Source organism: Cupressus sempervirens, chromosome 2, assembly GCF_028749045.1.
Source record: "Cupressus sempervirens isolate cs-2001-9-10 chromosome 2, ASM2874904v1, whole genome shotgun sequence".
Taxonomy (NCBI): Eukaryota; Viridiplantae; Streptophyta; class Pinopsida; order Cupressales; family Cupressaceae; genus Cupressus; species Cupressus sempervirens.
Genome location: NC_143119.1, coordinates 388,748,515 through 388,761,386, shown reverse-complemented (window position 1 = coordinate 388,761,386; position 12,872 = coordinate 388,748,515).

The following is a 12,872-nucleotide window of genomic DNA, read 5'->3' as shown; positions in this document are numbered from 1 at the left end:
TACATAATGAGACTCCCTGTTTTGCTAAATTTGTTGTGTTCCCCATTGTTGCTATCATACTAGCTATTTCCACTACTGTTAACATTCAATCAAGGAAAAGGGCTTTGATTTTCTCTTGTTATTGTTATTGTTATTGTTATTACTGTTATGAGCTCTATTTCCCTTGCTCTACTATTACTATCATACTGGTCATTTTTGCTGCTATGAACCACATTTGATGCCAAAAGACCTTAGAACTATAACCCACAAGTGTTTTTGAATTAGGTATGTGTGAAATTAATTCAGTGGTACTTGAAACAAGAAAAATATGTCCAAACACAGTTGCTTGAGGAATGTCTTGATTTTTTTTCAACATTGAAGGACCTGTGTTGTTTAGGGAAGTCAAAAGAGCTATCTCTCACCTCTTTGCAAACCAAAAGTGGTGTCCTCACTTCTTTTGTACCATTTTTTTTTGGTATTTTTAAATTTTCTTTGGTATTTTTGATGTTTTTCTCAAAGCTTTTAGACATTAAATCGTTTGAGATGGATGATATTCATAGGTTCTGCTAATTTTGTACCTTCACAATCTAACATTCAGTAGGTACCAGTCCCAAAGGATTCTATGATAAGGTAAGGAACAATCCAGTTAGCCTTCTATTTCCCTTTGTTTTCCCTTGTTGATTGGTTCTTAGGGTTTTCTTTGAGCACTAGGTCACCAATCTGAAAGACACGAGGTTTGAACTTTTTGTTATAATGCCTTGGTAATATATTTTGATACACTTTGAGATGTTCATGTGTTGTATGTTGATGTTCTTCTAACATATCTAGTTGTTCTAAATGGGCCACTCTATAATCCTCATCTGATAGGACATCTTGAAGAGTAACTCTCAAGGATGGGATCTCAACCTCTAAAGGGAGAGTAGCTTCACAGCCATAAACCAAAGAGAAGGGTGTTGCACTTGTAGGTGTCCTAATGCTCATCCTATAGGCCAAAAGGGTGGGGTTCAAATGTAAATGCCAATCCTGATGATGGTTTTGTTGGTAGCCTCTACTTGGCCATTGCCTTGGGTAAAATTAATTGATGAAGAATGGTGTATAATATAAAATTTTAAACATAATTCATCAATTATTTGATTTTTAAAATACAAGGCATTATCTGTAAGAATGGCATGAGGTATGCCAAACCTACAAATGATATGGTTGAGAATAAAAGAGGAAATTTTTTTTCCATAGAGTCAGCAAGTGGCACCACTTCAACCCACTTGGTGAAGCATTTAGTGGTAGTGATAATCCATTTATGTCCACTGGAGCAGGGTGGATGGTTGGCTTCAATCAAATCAAAACTCCATTGATAAAATGGCCATGGCATGGCCAAAGGATTTAGCTCTTGGATTGGCGTGTGAACAAGGTTACCATGAATCTGACATTTTTTGTAGGTTTTGACAAATTCAATAGAATCCTTTTCCATGGTTGGCCACAAATAGCCCATTCTAAGAATCTTCTTTGCTAATGTGCAACCACTAGAGTGCGACCCACAAATCCATGCATGGACTTCTTGCAAAATGACTCTAGACTCATATTTTTAGAGACATGTAAATAAAGTACCATCAAGACCTTTCCTATACAACGTATCAGCCACCAAGGTGTAATTGGAGGCTTGGCAAATGAAATTCCATTTTTGATTATGTGAGAGGTCAGAAGAATGGTGTTATCATGGAGGTATGTGATAATGGGACCATACCAAAGGGAATTAGGGGAATTTATATGGAAAATGATAAGGGAATTGGGTTGAGTAAATGTGGTTTGAACCACCTCTTCCACTAGGAACTCATATTGCTCGTGCTGTTCTAAGAGTTGAAGTAAGGAGACTAGGGTGGCCATAGCATCTGCTACTCTATTCCTTTCTCTAGGAATTTGTTCAAAAGTAATGTAAACAAAACATGCCTTGAGTGTATCAATTATATGTTTATAAGGCAACAATTTTTCATCTTTTGTCTGATAAGTATCAATAACTTGATTGATGATTAACTGGGAGTCTCCATAAACTTCTAGGGTTGTCAATTTCCATTCCAACACCAGCTAGAGACCCAAGACCAAAGATTCATATTCAGCCATGTTGTTGGTGCAAGGGAAGAGTAGTTTGTAAGATTTAGGGATGGTAACACCAAGTGGAATGATGAACAAAATATCAACACCTGACCCATGGTGTGTATAGGAACCGTTAAAGTGAAAATTCCATGTTACTAGCTCTGTTCGAAGGATGTGCATATCAAAGAAGTCAACTAAGATAGGATTGGAACTTTCTATAGGTGTGTCTACCAATTGATCGGAAATGGTCTATCCTTTTATTTCCTTCCTATCAACATACTCAATGTCAAACTCACTTAGGATCATCACCCATTTAGCTAGTCTACTTGTTAATGCTGTCTATTTGAAAAGGTATTTGAGAGGAAAATTTTTGGATATGAGATTGACTTTGTGTGTTAGGAGATAATGACATAGTTTTTGGGAAGCAAAAACTATGGCTAGGCAAGCCTTTTCAATGAAAGAATAAGTAAGCTTATAGTAGACCAAGCTGTGAATGATGTAGTAAATGGCTCATTCTTTGCCTTGGTCATTTTCTTGTTCTAGTTGGGCTCCAATTGACTTATCCATTACAAAAATATACAATATTAATGGTTTGTGTGATACCAAAGGTACCAAAATAGGAAAATTCATCAAATAGATTTTAAGTGTTTCAAAAGCCTTCTAACATTAATCATCCCACTTAAAATTTATGTCTTTATGTAGCAAGTGTGTGAAAGGTATACACTTTTCTGCCAACTGAGAAATGAACTGGAAAATTGATTGAAGCCTACCTTGAAGAGAGCTTAATTGATTCAGGTTCTTTGGAGGTTGCATACTAATGATGGCTTGTACCTTCTTAGGGTCAAATTCTATCCCTTTGGTTGAGACAATGTATCCTAGGAGCTTGCCTAATTTGATGCCAAAAGTGCATTTCTTGGGATTGAGCTTGACCTTGAACACTTCTAGGTAGGTGAATATTTTGGCCAATATGGGAAGATGTTTTTCTCGACTATGGGATTTGGCAAGAATGTCATCCACATAATCTTCCATGAAGATATGCATCATAACATGAAAGATAGTGGTCATGGCCCGTTGATAGGTAGCCTCGATGTTCTTTAACCCAAAGGGCATTACATTCCAAAAAAATTTGCTCCATACACAAGTAAAAGCTATTTTCTCTTGATCTTCTAGTGCTATTCTGATTTGATCATACCCAAAAAATCCATCAGTGAGTGAAAATATGGAATGACCTATTGTGAGATTGACAATGGTGTCAATATTAGGGAGGGAAAAGTCATCTTTAGGAAATGCTTTCTTTAAATCTTGAAAGTTGATACAGATGCGCATGTTGCCATTCTTCTTTGATATTGGGACAATGTTGGAGATCAATGATGCATACACTAAGGGCTAGATGAAATTGGTACTGATTAATTTTTCCAATTCTTCTTTCACTAGATGGGCTATATGAGGATGCATCTTTTTAACTTTTTGTTTCACTGGCTTGACCTCTAAAGATATTTTAAGATGGTGGAGGATTAAGGTCGGGTCTAAGCTGGGCATGTCCGCATAAGACCATGTGAAGTTTATCTATCTTTCTTTGAAGAATTCGATGAATGCCTTCCTTTATTCTGGGCTCAATGAATGTGCCAACTAAATGACTTTTGGTCCTTGTTCTATGCTAATATTGATTGGTTCTGTTGGCTCAATCAAAATAGAAGATCGCTCCTCAGAATGTTCAGGTAAGGTATCAATTACCCCATCTGCTGGTGCCATAGTTGGCTTTTCACCTCGGATATGTCACTTCTATTTGTTTCCATTTTTTATTATCAAGATTAGCCACAACTTGGTGGTGGTCAATAAGGTTGTAGGAAGCTTTCCCTGCTCTAGTGTGATTGAGGTGATTGATACTTGACCTAACTATATGCTATTCTTTTGTTCTTTATTGATGAGATGGTTCAACCACATTAAGGTAGATGAAAACTTCATAGTTAGTGTCAAAATGAGGGAGGTGATGAGGTTCAGTTGTATCCCAGTTAATGAGCTTGGGATGGATTAGGGAAAATGATTCATAGTATGGGAAGGGTTTGATGGGGTTTAAAGATATAACTTCATTAGATGACTCATATGTTGTATTCATCAAATCTATGATATGGACTTCTTTTAGAGTGTTGAGGAAAGTAGAGCTTGCTAGAGGCTTGTATTAATCATCTTTGACTTTTACCGAAAGGAAGTTAGGGAATAAATTTTGAAATTGAAACCCTACAATGTGTTCATCATCTTCTAAGACACCTTGATGTATTCTATTTCTTGGTGAAGTGGATCTCAAACCATGAGTTGTTCTTTGTATAGCCAAACTATCAAGGGTGGGTATGTTGACAATGCCACATTGTTTATCATGGAGAGATTCCTTAGATAGTAACTCAAATTCCCATTTAGAAGAATCATCATCATCTTAGTTATTGGAGATATTTATGGGTGGTTGTTCCATAGAAAGTGCATTTGAGAGGAAAAAATTCTCATTTATGATATTAGTTATTGCCAGGGTATAATTGTCCTTTTGTTGGGTACCCACACCAAGGTAGAAGAGATTTGCACCTTGTCTTATCCATCATACCCTACCGCTATTTTAGATTTACTGGGCCCGAATTGTGCCATCAAAGGTTCGATGATTCCTTTCCCTTTCCCTAAGGGACCATCTCCTATGTATCCCATCTTTTTCATTAAGTCAAAGCCTTTCCCATGTAGGTGGGAGGAGATGTCAATGTTATGTTGATTGATGTCTTCGACTAGGTTTGGAGGTGTACCACTTGCTTTGATAAAATGTACATTATATGGTTTGGTGGATGTCAATTTTCCATGAGACCTCAGAGAAAGTGGGAGATCAAATAGGAAGACTGAGTACTCACCTACACCTTTACAGTACAACTTACACTTTCGATCAAATTCCTTCATCAGTTTATCCATTTCTTCATAGTGTAGTTGTTTATGATCTTTTGATGATGATGGTGGTAAAGGAGTGAAACTACATGAACAAACCACTTTCTCTTTACCCTTAGTTGATGTTCATAAGTGGTTGCTCATTTGGTTAGTGGAGTCTGAAGTGCCTATAATTGCAGAATGACTGCTAGCATCTGTTAGTGTATCAACTTCTTTTCTATTATGAGGGACAAGTGAGTTACAATATTGGGCAAAGTGTTGATCTCTGGGTACGGTTATCTCTTAACCCATGTCTGGAAATTTAAGGCACTGGTGGTAGGTGGAGGGAATGGCTTGCATGTCATGAATCCATGGTCTTCCCAGTAGGATGTTGCAAGTTAATTGTAGGTCTAAGTCTTGATAGACAGTTTCTTTCATGACCGGCCCTACTTTGATGGGTAATAAAACCGTGCCTTAGGAGGATCTTTCTTCATCATCATAAGCCTTGATGGTAATCTTTTTTCTTGGGTCAACAACATCCTCTTCATACCCGAGGGATTTCACTAAATTGAGAGTGCAAATATTGAGACTAGCTCCGCTATCGACCAATGCTCTCTTAACTTGGTTCCTATGGATGAATACTTCTATGTGCAAAGGAGAATTTTGTGGCTATATCATAGACATGTAATCTTGAGCTGAAAAAGACATGCAATGAGGAGAAACTAAATTGCTGACCATGTTCTAGAATCTACTCATATCTAGGTCATTTGGCACTAAGGCTTTGGTGAGTATCTCTCTATGCTCTGGGGAGATTTGCAATAGTTAAAAAATGGAGATGTGGGCTAGAGTCTTGAGTAATTGGTTAACTAGGTTGTACTTGAGCATTGAGGAACTTTGAGCTGCTAAGTAAAGATTTTTCAAAGGTCCTAGTTGGATAATTTTGGAGGCTTGACCTTAGGTGATGGCATTTGATGACTATTTTTTTATTTTTATCTTTAGTTATGATGACATTGACAATGTCATCAAATCTAGAATTCATGCTAGTGGTATTATCATAGTGGTGCACATAATTAACCTTGGTTTGTGAAGGTGTGTTTTGATTGGCCTTGGAAGACTCCCCCTTTTCATGACTCATGAATGGGTTCTTGAAGGTTGTGTGGTCTTCATTATTGGTGAGATTGTTTACTTCAATGGTTCTATTGTTTATTAATTTTTGGATGACCCCCTTGAGGGTGAAACAATTGTTTGTTAACTACCCCTGATTGCGATGATAGGCACAAATGTGTTTCTCATTCCACCATTTCGGCTTGACTTGGGTTCATATGGTTTATCCTCGGCTAACATGATGAGTTCATTGGCCAAGAGTGTTTTTAAAGCACTCTCATAGGACACCCCTATGGGTGTATACTCCTTAGGTATATCAGAAGACTAATATCTTCATGGGGGAGGAGCTTGATTGTTAGAAAATTTTTGATTAGACATAGAGGGAGTCTTTGTGTTACATCAATAGAACGAGAAAACATTATTTTGTTAAGGTGCAACAATGGGACCCGGTTGATTTAAAAGGGGTTGAGTTTGAGTTTTGACATGATTGGCTTCAACTACCCCATCATTTGTGATGGTTTTATAATTATTTCTTCACCATGATTTTTGTTTGTCAGTGGACCAATCAGAGGAATTGTGTATTTGTGTGGAATTGTTGGAGAAACCTTTACCATCTTTAGATAATTTAATTATGTCATTGTTTACCAAGGTTTCTTCCACTTTAGTTTTCTAAGGTGGTTTAAAAATCTTTAGGCCCTTGGAGTTGGAGCCAATAATTCATTGGGTTTGAGAGACTGTTGATGAAGATATCTATCTTCTCTCTATTTGTTATTTCCCTATGATATTTAGCAAACATGTGCCTCCACCGTTGTAGGAAGACCTTGAATGATTCACTTGGGAGTTGTTTTGTGTTACATAGATCAATCATTGTAACCTCTCTTTCAATGTTATAAGAATATTGGGTGATAAAAATGGAGGCCAATTGATCAAAGGTTTTAATATTGGAGGGTAGTTTGGAGAACCACTCCATGGCTTGCCCCCCAAAGCTCCTATGAAATAGATGCATTAGGTATGTTGTGTCATGGACAAACTCCATGCTTAGCATATAGAATTGCCTCAGGTGATCTTATGGATCTGTTGTGCCAAAATATTCATCATATTTTGGTATCTGCAAATTTGGAGGAAAAGGTGTGAAGCTAATGTTTTTATCGAATGGTAGGGGACACACCATTTTGAGGCTAAACTCTGTGGGTTGTATTTTTCCTCTTTTCATCTTTTCCATTTCTAGTTGTAAGTCTTGCAATTTTTGTGTGACTATGTCTAAAGGTGACTCTTCTTCATCTAATTTCAGATTGGTCACATAAAAATTAGATGGAAAATTTTCACCTTGTTGTGCTAATGTGAGTATGTAGTGTTTTTCTAGTATCTTGTCCATGATATCGACAAGTTTGGGATTTTACTGAAAATCTTCAATTTTAGATTCAATTCTTTTGTCATCCCACATATGAAATGAGCCCATTATGGCCAGGTATTTTGAATTTTGATCAAATAAGGGTGACTTAGGAGTAACTTTGTTCTGTGTGCAATCTATTGCTGTGGTAGATTTGAGGAGGTTTAGAGGTTCTATGCATTTGACAGTTCTACTTGTTATCCTAGCACTCTCTCATATGGGTGACCATTTTGATTTTGTTGGTACACCTATTTTGCATGGTGGCATGAAAGGTGAGTTGGATTCTTTTAGTTTTTAGGCATTTTTTTAAAGTGAAAGTTTTCATTGACCATGATTTGTTTGTTGCAATAAGCTAGATTGGACAAGGTGTTTACTAGTGTTGATAGGATAAGGTTTACTTTTGTGAAGTCAAGTAAAGAAATAGATGTGTGTCTTTGACCATTCCTGGCTTGATGTGCAAAGTGAGATAATGATAACTGTTGGGATGATGATGATATAGTTTTGCTTATTTCAAAAGATGTCTTTGATCAAACACGAAAATTCTTAGGTTTTGTAAAATACTAGCAAGGAAAAGGGTATCCAAATTTACTGTTTGTTTGCAAGTGTCATGTTCGTAGATAGTCCCTATTTCATATTTTTGCTTAGATGCATCATAGGAATGCTCAGATGTGCTATTTCAGTAATCAAATGTAGTGTTTCTTTGTTCATATGCACTATTTCAATGCTCAGATATGCTATTTTAACTTTTATATGTGTTGTTTCTTGAATCAAATGCATCATTTAAAGTCTAAGATGCACTATTTTATAGGTGTATGCATCATAATAGGGGTTAGAAGCATTACAAGAATGTTTAGAAGCACTATTTTATGCAGTATATGCATTATTTTAAGGATTGTTCAACAATTTCTTTGTCTTAAACCTGGCCTCTTGATGCCAATTTGAGGTTTGAGGTTTGTCTTTCTGGAAGGTTTATGATCAGCACTGGTGTTCATTATTAAGTTTTAAAGAACTCAAGCATAATAGTCATGAGATCAAAAAAAATGAAAAATCACATGCACTTAGAAAATGAAAATAATGGTTTCCTAGCAAGGTTATCTAAGGCTAGTGACTAGTGGGTCTTAGTGTTCCAACTGTGTTCAGATTTACCTCTCCTATGATAGAGAGCTTCCCACCAACACCAGGGAGGTTTGGCACAATCCCTTCTAGGACTACTAGAGGAAGGTTATGTTTCAAACACAGGTGGCTTGCATTCGATTAGGAATACAAGATTGGGGGGCAATCCCTCTCACTTGCTCTGCTAAGGCAACTCGAGAGGTAGCCCTTCTATGGCTAGATTATCCTACCTAGTGAAGATCAAGAAATGGAAGTCATAAATAAGTCTAGCAATCTAAATGCTCGAGAAGAGTGAGAGCATATCCCTACTATGTTTGAAAACTTAGAAATTTCACACTTTTAATTAACAAGAGCCAAGGTCCACTACCTAATTCGGAGCTAGCAAAGGCTAGGTGCATTTATGAGGGTCTTCATTCTTGTTGTGCATTGTTTGCAATTTGAAAGCTTGTTTCATTAACATAGAAGGAACATGTAAGAAAAATATATTTAGATCTGGAAGTTAGATTCATGAAACTGCAACTTTTATCAAATGCACTACAAAAATGCTCATATGTGTCACAAAAAACCTCATATGTGCTATTTTATCATGCAAAAGTGCTATAAGAAAATCAAATGCGTTGCAAGATGCTTCATATTCTTTATAGAAATGATCAAATGCATTACAAAAATATTTAGAAGCACTATAAGAATAAGAAAATGCACTACTGAAGTATGTGAATGCATTACAGAGAAATGTAAATGTGTTATAGTACTATGTAAATGCATTATTGAACTATGCAAATGCATTACAAAACAATGCAAATGTGACACAGTAAGATTAAATGCTTTAAAACAGAGTTCATAAGCATTAGAATATCTCTTGAAAGTATTGAAACAGAGCACAAAAGCATCAAAAAATTTAGATTTGGCCCTTCTATACTCAAGAAAGACTTTGGAATGCTGTTCTTGTTGATATGAGGTCTCCTGGATGTAGTAGAACATGTATTTGATCAGATCTGCACAATAGAATAGCCAAAAAAACACAAATCTATACTAGAAATGAAAGATTAGACTTAAAAACTTGAAAATAGAGAAGCTTTTAGTTCAGCCCTATAGTGGGCACCATTTTGTACATGGTATGAATGCATATTCATGAAACTTTAGCTTAGAATGCAAATGGACTGATGACAAACTATACTAGACCCAAGATATCATCATCAAAATGTAATCTCTACAAGCGTCTCATGTCTCCCTAATTACCACTACTAAAATAGCTCTAAGACAAGTATCTTAGTGATAGTTCTAGAATGAGATTGTGCTAAAAATGTAGATCTACAATGGAAGAATGCAAGAACTATGACTAAAATGTGAATTATATGCGAAATACAACTCCTAGAAATGCTCTTGAAATGATCAAGCTATGAACTAAGTATGCAATAAATGAAGCTAAATGATACAAAATGATGCTAAAAATGCTATGAACTTTCTACAATGAAAATTTTAAAACAATGAGTCTAAATATGCCTATAGTGTAGATGCATAAAAACTTGGGTCCCTTGCCTCTTAGATTTACCTCCTATTTATAGGATTTCAAAAGGGGTTGGGGTAAGAACTAGGATTTTCACTTTTGATTGGGGGTGAAAGTGAAACAAAAAATATCTCATAAGAGGCTAGGAGGAAGAGTCCAACAAACTTGGTTTTGAGGATAATATGAGTATTTTTCAAATTCTTTTAAATGGTAAAAGGGATATTTTCAATCTTGTGAGGATAAAATGATTCTATTGATTTAATAAATGATTTATTTTCAACACTTTGTCTTTTTTTTTTTCCTCCCTTTTTGAATTTTATTTTATGAATTTGAATTGTTTTCTTCCTCTTTTAAAGTTGGTCTTGTCGATTCGATAGGTGATTAATGACATTATGTGATTTTTGTTTTGAAAGTTTGTTGTGTTTCTTCTGATTTGAAAAGGGGCTTGAAATAGCACTTTTGGACTTCCCTAAACAACACAAGGCCTTCTATGCTAAAAAGGGGCTACAGTTGAATGGTTGATTTTCCATCTTTGAGACAAAATTTTGGTTCTTTGAGTCTTTCCATTGCAATTAATAGAATATAGGAATAAAAGAAAGGGGAAGCATTTACAGTTGAATTATTTGGAGGTATTTGGAAGAAAATTATTTGTTTATCTAGGGTTGAGAAGCTTATAATATGGATGCTCGACATCATCTATTTTGGATTGCTCAGCATCCACTGTGTTTCTACATTACTCAGCTCCTGTAGAATTACTATGTCACTCAGCACATGTTAGTTTTCTTCATTGCTCAGCACCTATTGGATCTTGAGTCACTCCACACATGTTGAGTTATGTATAGCTCAGCATATACTGTAATGTGTTCTGCTCGGTAGCAATTGTAGTTTTATTTGCACAATCTGTGACCTGGCACATAAAGAAATTATAGCTTAGCTTCCATTGTATACTAGGCTTGTATAGTGAAAATGATTAAGTGTGTTGACACTCATTTGTTAATCTTACTTATTTGATCAACAATCTCCCCCTTTGAAATGGGTGTCAAAAAAACTTAACTGATCATTCATGATCTAAACCTTATGTGTATCCATTCTTCACTTACAAAATTTCAAAAAAGATATTGTGAACAATAATATACCTTATGACTCCCCTTGAGTTGATTATGTCATGAATTCTGATGTCTTGTGTCATTGTGTCTGATGTACTTTGTTCTTTGATATGTTCTTAACTTATGAACCTATTATCTCCTTATCTTCTTGCTATATGCATTTCTCCTCCTTTAATATATCCCCCCCTTTGAATATTATCTCCTTTAATATATCTCCCCCTTAGAGTATTATCTCCTTCATTATCTCCCCCTTTTTGATACTGATGTCAAATGGTCCTAAATGGTAATGCCATGCTTGGCCAAAAATGCTTTATTTACCTCAAGGAGTATTTTGAGAGCTACATCTCAGTTATTCAATGCAATATCCAATGAATTGTGTTGGATTGCAAGCTCTACCACTAGATCAACAAGTCCTTCATGTGTAGAAATGTTTAGATCCTTCTTCAAGATTGTTTCTACATACATTTTCTCCAGTGAGGAGTAATTAAGGCTTGTATTTGCATCATATTTTCTTTAATAGTGGCCTCTTCTACCGATAATGCAGCTAATTCCCTTTGAGTGTGAAGTGTTTGAGCAAATTGCTTCTCACTGTGTACAAGATTTGAGGGTAGTTGCATACTAGAGAGCTTAAGTTTGTTCTCAAGGTTCAGAATTTTTGGATTTATTTCTTGTGTGAACCTAGAAAAATCACACAATTTTCTATAAAGGGAAAAGATGTTCCCTAGTACAACCTTTACCTTATCCAATTTCTTGGCTAGGTCAACCTATCCTAAAATTATGTTATTGGCTATCTTTTGGTTGACCTTGCCTACAAACTTCTTTTTTGACCATTCCATGAGTTTTACATTTGTATCATGGTCTTCATTATTCACTTGGTCAACTATATTAGATAGTTGCTCAAGGATTGGCCTACTTGAATCTGGAGGTTGTAGGCTAAATGAATCCATGAATATATCTTTGATCTTATTCATTTCCTGCTTGTATTTGTAGTCTTTCCTCAATGCCTCTTGCCTCCTTCTCTTATCCAATGCACTCTATATTTTATTCATCTTTTCTTCAGTTAAAGTGCTTGAATCATAATAGGGTATTTTAATTTCTTCATCAAGCTTAGGAATACCATAATGAATGGTCCTGGCTACCCTAGTAGAACTTGAGCTTGGTGTACTGACTTGTAAGGTTATCATTTCAGTACTCAGCTTTTGAATGGGTTTGGTAGGAGTTCCTATTTTTGGCAATTCAACCAAAGTTTGTATTGTAGACTCCTCCTTATCCTGTGTTTCTTCCTTATCCTCTTCTTGTACCACTATTACTGGGGGTGTACTTGTTATCTAAACTGATGTACCTGTGACTTCTCCCACTATTGCACTCAGCTCCTAATGAGCTTGCATGGCTATTCTTAGTGGTGATGGAGATGGTAGAAATGAAAGTCCAATATTTTGAATGATCTGAGGTGGTTCTTGTGGTGATACCTTAGCTTCTTTGAGTTTATCTACTAACTTTTGGAGCTCATCTACACTGACCAATATAGGAATTTTACACAACTATGCTTCAAGATTTGTTTGGTCAAGGATCTTAGTAAGATCCTCTATAGTTAATGGATTGATGTTTTGACTTGAGGTGTCAACAACATCCTTAATCTTTATGATTTCTGAAGGTGTGGTAGTAGAGTGAAGAGGGCTAGGAGGTGGAA